The 14140-nt window shown below is 36.4% G+C and overlaps 1 protein-coding gene across 4 annotated transcripts in view; it reads right to left on the bottom strand.

Annotated features, from left to right (window-relative positions):
* LOC306844128 (ras-specific guanine nucleotide-releasing factor RalGPS2-like) overlaps positions 1-14055 on the bottom strand; it is a 113430-nt gene extending 99375 nt beyond the window's left edge. Inside the window, exon 1 of one of the 4 annotated variants that reach the window (XM_079376054.1) lies at positions 13882-14055. The gene's annotated coding sequence lies outside the window, so the exon portion shown is untranslated. The remainder of the gene's footprint in view (positions 1-13881) is intronic. The other 3 variants (XM_079376057.1, XM_079376055.1, XM_079376056.1) reach the window with 3 other exon arrangements.
* Between the last annotated feature and the right edge of the window lie 85 nt (positions 14056-14140).

The raw sequence follows: 14140 nt of genomic DNA, 5'->3' as shown, positions 1-14140 counted from the left end.
AATGATGTTGTGTTTTAAAATGAACACGCACTCATGTAAACGTAGCCTAACAGATGTGTAAACTGAAAACAATTTGAACTTTATTAAAATTATTTATTTATTGTGTTGGATATATTTTGTTCCTTTGTGCAGTGGCTCAGGAGATGAGGCTTTGAGTCTGTATAAATATCAACATTAAAAATAGTTTTTTGAGATAATGTAATCTTATTAAAACTGATATCGAAAAAAGTATCGTTCAGGAACTGGTATCGAACTCAAGGTATCGGTATCGAAAATTTTTGAACGATACCCAGCCCTACTCATTCCGCAAAGATTTCTCATATAATTGCTATATAAATTCTCTTAAAATTCTGAAATCCCCTTCAATTTGATGTTATGAACATCATAAATTCCAGATCCAGGTACCAGTTCCTCCTCTGACTTTGTATCCCAGCAGTGTGATGAAAATGAGCACTTTAATAATGAGCACTAATATCAAAGTCAACCAATAAGATTGGAGCCTGCTGTTTTGCCATTTTTACGAACAATCTGCACCAACGATTCATGACGATGTGTGTGCAATGTGTGGGTTTGTCACCTGGGACTATCCATATCATTATACACCAGAGGAGACCTACTTCTGCTAAAAAAAGAGCAAGACAAACAGCACCAGTGTTGCATGTTGATAACAAGCTATGGACTGACATTTCCCCAACACAGAAGTCCAATACAAGAAATGTTTGTTTTCATGTAGGACAGACGACAGTAGGCTAAAGTTGACATGTCACTGGGTGTGTGAGTAAGAACAAGAAAGAGCAGCCCTCCTGTTACAGGCACTCCCGTTCTTCTGAAGTACACACCAAAACACACACCCCACACAGCTGTGAGCGAGCGAGCATGTGTGTATGCGCAAGTGTGCGGTCAGAGAGGGGAAGCTAGCTCTCACCAACTTGCTCAACTGTGACATGGTTTGCGCTCAAGTGTTAAGTCATGTGATCTCTTCCTAAACATCGTGTTTGAGAGTGAGAGAGAAACTTGCATTTTGAAGTTGATGTTTGCAGTGACTGGGAGCCAACAAGAGACGATCTCTGCAGTCAACAAGCACCAGTTTTGGTAGCCTTGACCTATTTTAGAGATATTCAGCACAGCCTTCATGTAAATAGCCGTTCACTGCTCTCTTTACATCCACCTCTTTCACCTGGTGCTTCAGATATAGGTCAACAAAACCGCATTCTGTACAGTCGCATATTTTTATACACACAGATGGTTGATATCCACTGATATCTTTTTGTCCAGATCTATTAATTAAAAAAAAGTGACAAATGTAATTCATACATATAATGACCAGAATATATCCCTCTTATGATTAGTATTTTTTTAATTTATGATTTTTTATTTTTTTTATTTTTAGGGGAGACGAGGTCATATATTTTTATAGACACACATACAGCTGATATCCACTGATAACTTTTTGTCCAGATCTATTAGTTTATCAAAAAAAAGTTCTCACAGAATGCTTTGCATACAGATGTTTTATTTTATTTATTTTTTAGGGGAGATATCAGAGATATCAACTTCAGGATATCAATTTTCATTCAAATAAATTATTGAAAAGAACACTTGATCAGCAATTCATTAACTTAAAATCAGTCCATTTTAAGAAAACCGCTTTTCTGCTTATTATTTTTGTCAGAATAATCAGTAATTTGGTGTGACCAAGAACATGCATTAAAAAATAATTATAAGAAATTATATTAGTGATGAGCCTTCAGGAGTATCTCAATAGCCGGGTTTCCATCCAAAATTGCAAATTTAACTTGCGCAAAATTGGAATATTGCATAAAATATTTACGAACAAGCACAAAGTTTCCTTCCAACGAGTCAAAGAGAACAAAATTGTCACTTCCTGGTAAACTGGCACTAAATAGCCTATAGAAAACTAGGATAAGCTACTGAATCCAATGTTACACACGAAACACAATAAATGCTGTCATTGCTTTCGGAGGTGAATGCTGCTGTTTGGGAACACGGTTATGTAAGACAATTATACAGAAATACTTTGATGACAGACTTTTCAGGCATTTCAGAACGACCGTAACAACATTTCAGATGCTGTGAACGAGATCAGTCCGCTGCTAGTCAAGTTATCCAGTCTCGTAGCACAGTCACAAGACTTTTTTTGATGCGCTTGGAAGTTATTCGCAAAATGCATTTCCATCTCCTTTTATTTGCATTAAGCCTTTTTCGCACAAGTCAAAAACCACCTCAAGCGAGCGTAAAAACTTTTTTGCGAATTAAGGGGTTTTTATTTGAAATTTGGCGTTTCCATCACTCGTTTCTGGTGATCGACCGATATTGATTTTTTTCCATAACCGATACCGATGCCAATTATTTGCATGTTTATATGTGCCCGATAACCGATATGCAGAACCAATATTTATTTACTGTTAGAAAGTAAATAAATGACTGCGTGAAGTAAGTCCATACTTCACTTTGGTTTTTCCTCCTCGCAGTCATCTTAACAAAAAATTTTTTGAGAATTAGCAGTCTTTCATGCAGGGCTCTAGACTCATTCTTCCCACTGATCTCACTTTTGCGACTAACTTTCTCAGCTGGTTGCACGAGCACATAATTTGGTTGCAATTTGTTTTTGCTACAACATTTGATTAATCAATGCATGCTGATGAACTTTTATCATAGTTTATAGTTATATGGTAATGAAAGTGTTCAACATTCAACTCGTTCTTTTTCATCGGTATTATTTGCAATTTAAATTTTGTGAACAGGAATTCCTTTTTTCGTGCGTTTTTACTTTCAAATTTGCGATCTTGGCGTCACATTTAACAAGAAAAGATAATTGTCTGTTTTGCTTATATCTATACACCTTTCACTTTTTAAGACTAAAACAAAAGATGGATTCATTGTTATTCTTAATTAAAAAGCACAACAACAATAAAACAGTACGTTGACAATGACAAACTAGCTTACATAACATTTACTAACAAAAATTAATAAGGAGAGGCATGGCACAGGACACATCACATGCTGTACTATATACAGAGTATATTACAGAATGTTTAGCAAACTCTGAGGAAGCAAATAAATATTCATATATTTTTTTTTTTTTATTAATTAAGGAAAGCCTCCATAGCGTAACGTGAGGTAAACAGCAAAGATAACAAGCTTCTCAAAACGAAAACAAAAAGAAAACTAAAACTAAACTGGCTGTCGCTGACAGGACTTGCATGTTTTTTTCTACAAGAATACCACCATGTTCACCTTCTCTGGTTTAAGAAGCGGTCTTTTACTTTAGTTTGAAAACAAAATCCTCCGTTGTTATTTTAACTCGCAAAAAATTACCATTTTGGCCGCAGTCTAGAGCCCTGTCATGTTAAATTTAATCTTCGTATTACAACAATTACTAATGATGAGCATATAGACAACAGAGAGAGAATTAAATTCAATGCTTTTATTTCCAACATGCAATCATTCATGGCTGTATTATTTAATTCATGCAAAGTTACGTCTGTATTGGGAGAGGACTTGACGGATTACCTACATGACTCCGACTTCACGAGACTAATAGACCACAGAGAGAGAATTCAATTCAGTGCTTTTATTTCCAACATGCGCTAATTCATGGCTGTGTTATTTCAGACAAAGTTATATCTTTATAGGGACAGGGCTTGACAGAGTATCTTATTTATCATATTTCTTAGAGCCAAGTTGCATAAACTACATATCAGGCATTTATGTAATACATCTAATTTGTGCATTAATGACTGTAATATTAAATATTTTACTAACTACAGCAAATCAAGTACCTGCACGCCGTTGTTGTTGTCTCGTCTCCCCTCAGATGCGCGGCAATTGCGATCCTGCGCACAATTCTCAAAACACCCACAAGATGCCGGTGTTTATCGGTGAATCCGATATTACAAAACCGATATCCGATTTTGGAAAAATACTTAAATATCGCCAACTAATGTTGGTGGTGCCTGAGGTCAATGTCAGGAAACCGTGTGAATGTGCCGTTGAGTGACACCATCATCAGTCCATATGTCATTATTTAAATTCAGTTTGTGGTAGAACAAAACATGGTTTAACTAAACTAATTATCTACATTAAAGACCAGTCGCTCTTGCTCAGTTCCAAAACATAGTGAGCTGCCTACAGCATTTTAAGATTCATAAGTGATCTCCTGATTTAAAAACTGTTCCAAAAGTTAGGTAACCTAGTTTGTAAGATACTACATTTGACAAATTCTGAGGCAGGATTATTTGTTTTCTTCATGAAGAAGCAAAGAATGAATTATGGCAAGATAAAATATTAATCAAATTGTTCTTTCGCATTCAATTGTTTCCTAATCTAGCTTTCTAATAAACTTGAAATCATACTATAAATATTGTTAGCTCTGTGAGAGATTGTTTGTGATATTCCTCATATGCAAGCTACTTTTTAAAAGTGTCTTCTAAACAAATAAATGTAAATGCTTATGACGGGACGAAGTGAGAGAAATGTCAATCATTGAAAATAAACATTTATAATTTGTCAATAAATATTTATAATTTCGCACAATATTGTATTTGGATTTATGCTTGTCATGCTTGTATTGTTAGCTAGCAGCATGCTAAAATTTGAAACAGAAAACTATGAATAAAAAAAATTGCACAATATTTGTGCAGTGCATTTCATGCTAACTACAGTACCTTTAGCTTAGCAGCATGCTAACATCTGAAACAAAAGTATCAAAAATGTGTTATTTTATACAATATTCATGCTTTATTTTTAGAGTGTCGTTAGCTTAACGACATGCAGAAAACAGAAAAACAGAACTCTCAATAAAAAGTTTTTTTGCTGTGAATGTTATGTTTATTACAGCACAATTAGTTTAGCAACATGCTAACGTTTAAACAAAGCATCAACAGAAAAGCCTCACTTTTTACACACTATCCGTGTCGCACATTTTATGCTCATGAGAGTGTCGTTAGCTTAGCGGTATGCTAACATTTCTTTTGATTCAAATATGAAAACTTCTGTCAGAGAAGGTAAATGGTGTGTGAACAGTTTATATTTTCACGTGATTCGCTCTGTCAAACTAAGTGTGACAGACCATAAAGATGTAACAGATGACAGACAGATGACAGCTGGTTAAAATTCCATTACAATCATGAGACAAAGGAGCTCTGAGATCAGCGTGAAGGTGTTTTGTGAAGTCATATGGGCCTCTGGTAACTAGTGTGGCAGACAGACCAGACATTTCTGATAGGCCCTCATCACCTCTCACTTCCTCTGTGGGCCAACTGCATGACTCGCACTCACGTTACCCTGGAAACTACTTACAGCACGTCAGTCGAGAACAAGAGTGAATGCCTGCAAGTTTCAGAGGTTTCTGTTGCAAAAAAAAAAAAATCAGCTGTTATACAACAGGCGGTCGTGACTGCTACCCAAAAAGCAAGTTCATGGCTATATTAGCACTGAATACTGCACATTGTGCAACAGATCAGACCAATAATCTATTGCTTCGTCCCAAGCATCAGTAGGACAAGATGATTGACAGGTCATTCCACGATTGACAATATGGCGTATTCAACAATAAACATTTCACAATTTGGTCACATTACATTATTGTTAAGTTCATTTCAGTGAGTGGTGTCTAATTTTTATCTCACCAATAAAGGTTATTTTGCATTTTTTAATTGCATATCTACTAGGGATGCACCAGTTGACCGTTTTTTTGTCTTTTTTTCAGTGGATTTTCCCAGAAGTTCGCCCGCGTGCACACTACATTGTAATCATTCACAAACATATCTTTTGTGAGGAAGACATTTGGCACAAGCACAACAAACACAGAAAAACAGATACCAAGAAGCGAACAGCCATTGATGTACTGGCGCACAAATAAGAGCCGCTTTCCTGCACTCGCTGAAGTTGCGCGAGCGTATCTGTCCATGTCCTGCACAAGTGTAGACAGTGAACGGTTGTTCAGAACCACTTCTCATGTGTTGGATGAGAAACAAAACAGACTAACTTGTGACAAAGCTGAAATGCTTCTCTTTGTAAAGAAAAACTTTGCACTTTTGAAAAGCCAGAAGTAAACATCAGTTCTGTGCAGGATGATTATTTTTAGTTTACCTTAAAATTACATTGACTTAATTTGATTTTGAGGTAGCATCTTTGTTTTACTTGTTGCACTAAACATTTGATTTAACATTTTGGAATTATTTATATAGCCTGCTTTGGTTTTATTTAGTTTCACTGGTAAAGACCTTTTTTCTTTACACCAAATTTAAAAACGAAAACAAATGCTGAATGCTGATTACATAACATCTTTGTTTGGACTAGGGCTGCAGGATAAATCGAAATGAAATCGAAATCGCGATTAGACAGAAGCTGCGATTGTCATGCGTATCTTTCAGTGAAGCACGGTTCTGTGATAAGCAGTAAATCTTCATCCGAAGACCAGAGGGCGCTCTCACGCGGAAACTCCAAATAGGCCCCGCAGAAGAAATCCAGGAAATGCCTATAGAGTGGGGGAACTATGACGTCACTCTGTAGGCGGATCGGCTGTTAGCATGAAACTGGTTCCCTCGACAAAAACCCAATAGGATTTTCCCATAGGCTTTTGGATAATCGCAAAAAATAAGCTCTGTGTTCAATCATAGTTCATGAAACTTACACGTGTTGACCATCGAGATAATCTTTACAAAGTAATACAAATTTTATGAATTTTGAAGACTAAATACAAGCGCCAGAACTAAAAAGCTAACATTAGGCTATAAACGAACTACAGCACCACGGTCGCTCTCCATCAACGTCACCACCACCATGTTTCCGACCACTTTTAAACTTCTTTTTAGAAACATTTTCCATGATAATTATTTACTCTGGATGAATTTTAATCCAAAAGAGCACGAGACTGTAAAAGCGAGTTAGAATGAGTTCCTGTTCGGCGTGATGACCTTTAATGTCTCCGACAGCGCCTGTAGTCCCATTTAGCAACTTGTTTTTTTAAAGAAACGTAACAGCTTTAAAAAATCACGAGTGGGGTGTAACTGGTGTGTTTTATGTCGTAGAATAAAACGTGAAAGTATCTTGAGCCTGTGTAAACCACGGACCTTATTTAAGGGATTTAACCAAAAAACCATTCAAAAAACCCATTGACTCTGGGATGATGGAACCGGAAGTGCTAAAATGCTAACTCGCTTCCGGGTTTTCGCCACAAAGTGGCATCATAGTTCCACCACTCTATTGCTGCAGATGAATAAACAGAAGATTTAAATGCTTTCATTGATTCAAACATGACTATGGCAATATACGTTTTATCTGAGTTCTTATCATTATAATAAAGTATATTTATAAAACAGTGTTAGTCGACATAGCCTTTATCACTGCTTAGAATACTATGAAATTATGTTGCTTGCATTATTCTGTGTAAGAAGCCACATCATCTCACAGAAGGATTTATTTCAAACACTCGGCTGACGTTATGAAGTGAGTTTGGAGTAAAAACATGTAATTAAATGTGGTGTTTTCACATGCTTTCAGATGTAGCAGCATTTACTACACAGAGCCATAGTTCACTGAGAAGCTACGCAAACAGCTGTCATTATCGCAAACGATTTCATAATCGTACGATTATATCATCTGCAATTTGTTTTGCGTAGCTTATCAGAGAACTACGGCTCTGTGTAGTAAATGCTGCTCCATCTGAAAGCAGGGGATGGAGATTTACTACTAATCACAGAACCGGCTTTACTGACAAGATGTGCATGACAATCACATTCGATTAATCGTACAGCGCTAGTTTGGACTGTTGAATGTGTGTTGATTGTGTTGTTTGGATTGTAACTATGCAGATGTTGTCTTTAATTTCATATGGTTACAGTTAATGTTTTCATTTAAGGCCAGTTTTATGTAGTTTCAACCCAATTTAAAAACAAAAGCTAAAGTTACTGCGCAGTTCATTTCAGATGGTTACAGTTATTGTTTTCAATAGCCAAAAGCCAGTGTGGCCTGTTAAATACCAAATAAACATCTTATGTATTATTCCATTCTTTCTTGTTTGTTGCTTAAAGAAAATAAAAATTGAAATATTAATCGGAATCGGCCAGTTTGATGTAAAAAAAAAAACATTTGGTATCAGAATCGTCCATGAAAAATCATGATTGGTTCATCACTAATATCTACAGTGCCATGGTGACGGAAACTATATTTTAGAATATAGTTGTGATCCTTTTTTTGAAGTAAACTTTGCAGTTTACATTTATGCTTTGTTGACCATGTACAACAGAATATTGACAAGAAAACCTTCATAGGCAAACTTTCCAGGCTGCATGCAAAATCAAGCATACCATGACTCTTATGAATCATTTTTCTTAGTAAATATTATTAAAACACTCACAAGTTCAAGAGGTGCCTTTTTTTTTTTTTTACTGCCACTCACTGACGGAATGGCCCTTCAGGAGTTACCGGTTTCAATCACTCTGACGAATCTTTCACTGAATGAATAAGTGATTAGTGAATCAACATATGACTCACTTATAAAACTGCATAATGAAATTGAGAGTTGTACATCTTAAAATAAAGCAAATTATTTTTTAAATCACCATTCAAAAGTTTGGGGTCATTACGATTTAAAAAAAAAAAAAAATTAATTAATACCTTAATACAGCAAAAACATTCACAAAAGGTTCCTATTTCAAATAAATGTTGTCTTCTATCCTTCAAAAAATCATGAGAAAAAAAATAATATTTTAAAATAAAATAAAAAATAACAGTTATTATAAATAGGGCTGGACGATATGAAAAAAAAAATATATCTTAGAATTTTATGCTGAAATGCGATACACAATACATACCTTAGTATTTTCAACAATTTTCTATTTGGGAAAAATAAACTTCATCTATCTATCTAGTTATCTATGCACAACAACAATACTACTACTTAAATTGTAACAATATTTCACAAAATTAATGCTTTTGCTGCATTTTTAAACAATTAAATGCAGCCTTAGTGGTCATAAGAGACTTCTTCCTACCCTCAAATTTTCCAACATTTTTTTCAATGTCAAGGAAAGCATTGTGGAACATAGTATTCCTCTTAGTTTATATATACATTTTCTAAAAAAAAAAAAAAAAAAAAAAAAAAAAAAAGAGTGTGAGCACAGTGTAACTACAACTACAACAAAAGAGCAGTATGGTAGTTTAATACTGCAAACATATCCTATGATTCCTCTGAAACAGCTGTAAAAGCACTCAAGAAGAAACTTCTATAATCTGCACTGTTAGCCTCATTGTAACTACAGGTCTCTGAACAGTCCTCTAACTTATACAGTTGCAGTGATGAACAGCGCATAAAAGCCAATTCTACTGACAGATGAAAATGGAAACGGCAACCGTTTGTGGACAACTTAGTAATCACTGCAGTAATGCAAAGACACCGATCGATTCTTAAGTTACAGGGAGTCTGGGATGCAACAGACTAAAGAAACAGCTGCCATAATGTCCAACAAGATCATAAGACTAATTAAAGAGTCTCCCTGCTTAACCTCCCAGTCTATAGGACCAACAGCAGAAACACAAATAGTCACAGACACAGACACACGTGCCCGCAAATGCATGGCCAGCAACAGATGTTAGGAAAAAGGCTTCAAATGACCCCGCAGCTTAAAATATACACATCCTGTCTGGTTCTCCCTACAGCACACACCATTACGTGCCGTCCGAACATGAGACGCGTGCAAAGAAGAGCGATTTACACACATTACGGAATCACCAATGGACAAAATGTAAACGTGAGGCCTCATTCCACTGAGCGATTGCACACACACACCCATCCTGCGAGGCTTGTGTTTCAGAAAACCCCTGTCATTTGAGCAGGGAAGCAAAGCAGAACAAGACCTGCAATCCTCACACACACACACACACAAGGAGAAAAGGTAGGTCCTTGTGGAGCAGGGGGTCCCGTTTCACAAATGTAATCTGTGAATAATCGCATTTCTTTTGTAAAGCAGAGAGCACAAGGCCAGATGGGTCTCGCATATAACAAGACACGTCAATGCAGACTGTGTTCAATTAGGAGTAGATCTGGCCAAAAGAATATTTTTCTAACTAGGTAAACCAGTTTCAAGATTTAAGTGTTATAGCAAACTGGACCGATGTCAATAAAGATGTTTCTGCCAGCCTGGTCGGCATTATTCATTTAATTGTTTCTGGCCAATTCATTTGCTCTCACCTGTTTGTTATATGCTACAATCTCTCTGAAACTTTTTTGTTGTTGTCTTATTCTTTAAAAACAAATAAAATGATGAAAATACATTTATTGAAACCATATTAAAATATATTATAATGAACAAACTTTTCCTAGAAATAAATAAATAATATAAAATACTGAACTGATTCGTTTATCACTTTTAACCTATTCTATCAGTGGCTTCCAAGGTTAACTCATTAACGGTCAACTTTACCTCAGCAGCATTAATTAGTTTCATTTTATTTATGTAATCAAAATTCATTATTATTATTATTTTTTATAAAATACAATTAAAAATAAAATAATTATACAAACTCAAATCTGTCACATTTGGGATGCCAAACGTCAATTTAGGCTTTATTAACACAACACTATAGTGTAAAGTATGAAATATTGACAAGACTATTTATAAATCAACTGTTAATAATAATTTGTTTTAATTATTGCCAAATAATGGTAGAATTAATCTAGAACTAATCAAAAACACAATAATTAATAAATAATAACACCAATGGTTGATAACCATCCCTACAAATCACTCTTACACTGCATGAGTTCAGGATACAGCCCTAAAAACAGTGAAGTCAGAAAGGAAGGCAGAGATCAACAAAAAGAAAGAGAAAGGAATCCCACCTGTGCAGCCATCTAAGAAACAGCTGCACTGGAGCAGTGTTTCAGCTCTAAGCAGTATACCTAGCAGTATAGTTTGAAAAGGACAAAGCTTTCTTATGTAGACAAGAAGTGCTCAGACAGACAGAAAGAGAGAGGGAAAGCAAGACAGTGACGAAGCAAGAGTGTTTATGGAGATTAAAGCAATGCCAGATGCTGGCTTCAACTATAAACAATCCTGACAGACAATACAATAACACTGCTAATATTTAAATCATATAACCCATAAAACCAAAAGCTAAATTTAACAAAGCAAATTAAACCTTTGCATACAGTTGTGATTTGATTAACAGAGCGATTCAAAGACATTGATACTTCTCCTTTAGGCCAGAAATACTCTGGTGTGCAAAAGCTTGGCCAACTCTATGCAAACTCACGGTCAAATTATACCTTTGCATGCATTCTTGTAGTGAAAACAACCTCAGTGCTTGAGAAGGCAAAGGTCACTCAGTTCACGCTAAAAGCGTTAACGATAACAATAACTATTAGCATCCACACCAAAGCACAGTAATGTTCTGATCTTTACTCCGATAATGTTTTCTGTCCCTTTAAACGGATAGTAAACCCAAAAATGAAAATTCTGTCATTAATTACACTCATGCCGTTCCAAACCTGTAAGACCTTCGTTCATCTTCGGAACACAGATTAAGATATTTTTGATGAAATCCGAGAGCTCTCCTCCATAGACAGCAAGGGCCCTACCACATTCAAGGTCCAGAAAGGTACCAAGAACATCGACAAAATGGTCCATGTGACATCAGTGGTTCAATCGTAATTTTATGAAGCTACGAGTCTACTTTTTGGGTGCAAAAAAACTAAAACGTGATTGGTTATAAAAAGGCACACGTGATCCAAGTTGACAGTTAGATTTTCTCCAATAGCAAGTAATACAGTGCCTCTCATCTCCTAATAGGAAGACAATCTCTGGTATCACGACACATGTGCGTATGTAACATTGTGATACTCTCAAATTATTGCTCCACCATAATGAAAAAACTGACAGTAAAAGAAGAATTTAACTAATAACTGTGACAGCGCCCCTAGTGGCCACACTGAGAATGCAACAATTATTACTCATTTACTTTTTAATGCCATGCCAGCATAGAATGCAAAATAAAATGGCACTATGATTTGCAATTAGGAGGCGTTTAAACACCATTTTCACCATTGGCCTTTCATTTACACAACAATGGCATTTTGGGGGCCTGAAAACACAAACTTTACTGGTCTGTTATGCATAATACAGCGTTTCTAATCATTTTAGCAGATCCAGATCTGCCATTTTTGGCAATATCATAGTGTTTTAAAACAGAAAACATTTGTCAATTATGTATTTTACCATATGCATCAAGAACCTCAACCGTAAAATGTAGTTCATTCTGTACATACTTCAGAGAGAACAATTCAAGGTTCAAAATCATGCATAAGGAACCAACCTGTACTGACACATTTGATTATGAGTCGTAGTTAGTCATAATAACCCAACATATCATGAGCATATCATAGCCTCAGACAACTTGACTGCCCGCTTATCAGAGTTGTGGCTAGTTTCCTCTTTTGATCATTACAGTATCAGGCTACTTAACATGACTTTGATTTAGGGTGATTTCATCACATAACAGTGCTCTATTCAGACAGAAGGATCCTGAAAGACTGTCCCAATTCTATATATGATCAATAAGTGCTGAGGCAGACATAATTAATGTATTTTAGCTTGAGTTTACTGTAGAAAGACTCTGAATGGATTCAGTGCTATTGACCAGCAACGTTCATGGTATAAACACATTCACTGTGGCTCAGAACATAGTGAAGTGTCTGCTTGCATACTGGCAAATTGGGGATCATAATTGATAATTTTGGAACATTTATAATGGGTTAACAATAGATGACTCCATTCAATCTCCATTTTGATGTTTTCTGTTGATGCCTGAACAAAACTCCATCAACCATTATTTGGAGTGTGCATCAATAATTACAATAAACTTTGTTGATTTTCATATGAAACGAAATATCAAAAACTTTCAAATTATGTCAATTTAATCACGAAATGCATTCTTTAAGGCGCTCTTTAAGGCGGTGCGAAGCCTCCTCAGTTCAAGCGGAAACGCAAATGTTTGTAAACAACTCCGTTTTTGAGTGTTAATTATTACATCGAAAACAAACAGCAATTTAATAGTTTTGACTCTTTTGTTAAATTTAGCCTTTAATATCACAGTAATATACAAACACACAGGGTTCCCTGAGCATTAGTTGAGCGTTTGTTTTCTTTTAGGAAAAATACTAAGTTACTAACTTATCCAGACTAACGAATCGAATCTAGCTAGTGAATCGGAATCGAATAATAATAATAAAGGTTAAGATATAAATACAGCCTAAATGTTCAATAATAACTGATTTGGTTTTGATTCACCAAAAAAAGCGTTTTCGGTTTTTTCTGAGATGTGCAAAAACACACAATAACTGTTACTTTTAAACATATATTCCGTTAAAATTGCCTATGATAACATAGCTACAACCAAAACATACAAGTTTGTTGTGATGACAGCAGTGGTAGAGTCGAATTAACCCCAGTTTGTGTGTGTGTGAGACACACCCCGATTCAGACTGGGGTGGGGGGCACGTGAAACCCCCTCCAGACACACAACCGTTATCCTGCATTGATCCACTGGCAACAACCACGAGAATAAACTTAATCTTGCAGATTATTACACACACATGAACACGCCAGCCGCAAAACCCCAGTTTATTATGATCAGAACCGAGCGTAGATCACGCAGACAGCGCATGACACACACACGCACATCAATTCCCTCCTAAACAGCCGCATCTTCAGTCCGTTAACAGCATGTCGCCGGTCAGAGCGGCTCTAGTCGCTATTAATCTCATCATAGGAGTGCTGCTGCTGTAGCCTGCTAGCTAACATCCCGCTCATAACAGCACACTGCGCATCACAAGCAACTAAACAGCGTCAAACTCACCGCTTCACGATCCGTGCTCAACTCCTGCGCGCGTGGGGATGCTGCGACCGTTACTCCGTGCCGCACGCGATGGTCCAGCAAACTAATATAAACAACAGCCGAACGCCTGTAATGTTCCAGCAGGAGCGGCGAGTGCGCGTTGATCCGACACGGGGCGAGGCTACGGGATCAATCTGATCCTGCTGCAATGTTATTGGAGGATAGCGATTGGGGGGCGGGGCTATTGGCTCAATCTGAAGCTGCTGCTGTGTTATTGGAG

Source organism: Barbus barbus (assembly GCF_936440315.1).
Source record: "Barbus barbus genome assembly, chromosome: 24".
Taxonomy (NCBI): domain Eukaryota; kingdom Metazoa; phylum Chordata; class Actinopteri; order Cypriniformes; family Cyprinidae; genus Barbus; species Barbus barbus.
Note: the sequence above shows the minus strand (reverse complement) of the source record. Positions and strands in the feature narration are given on the sequence as shown.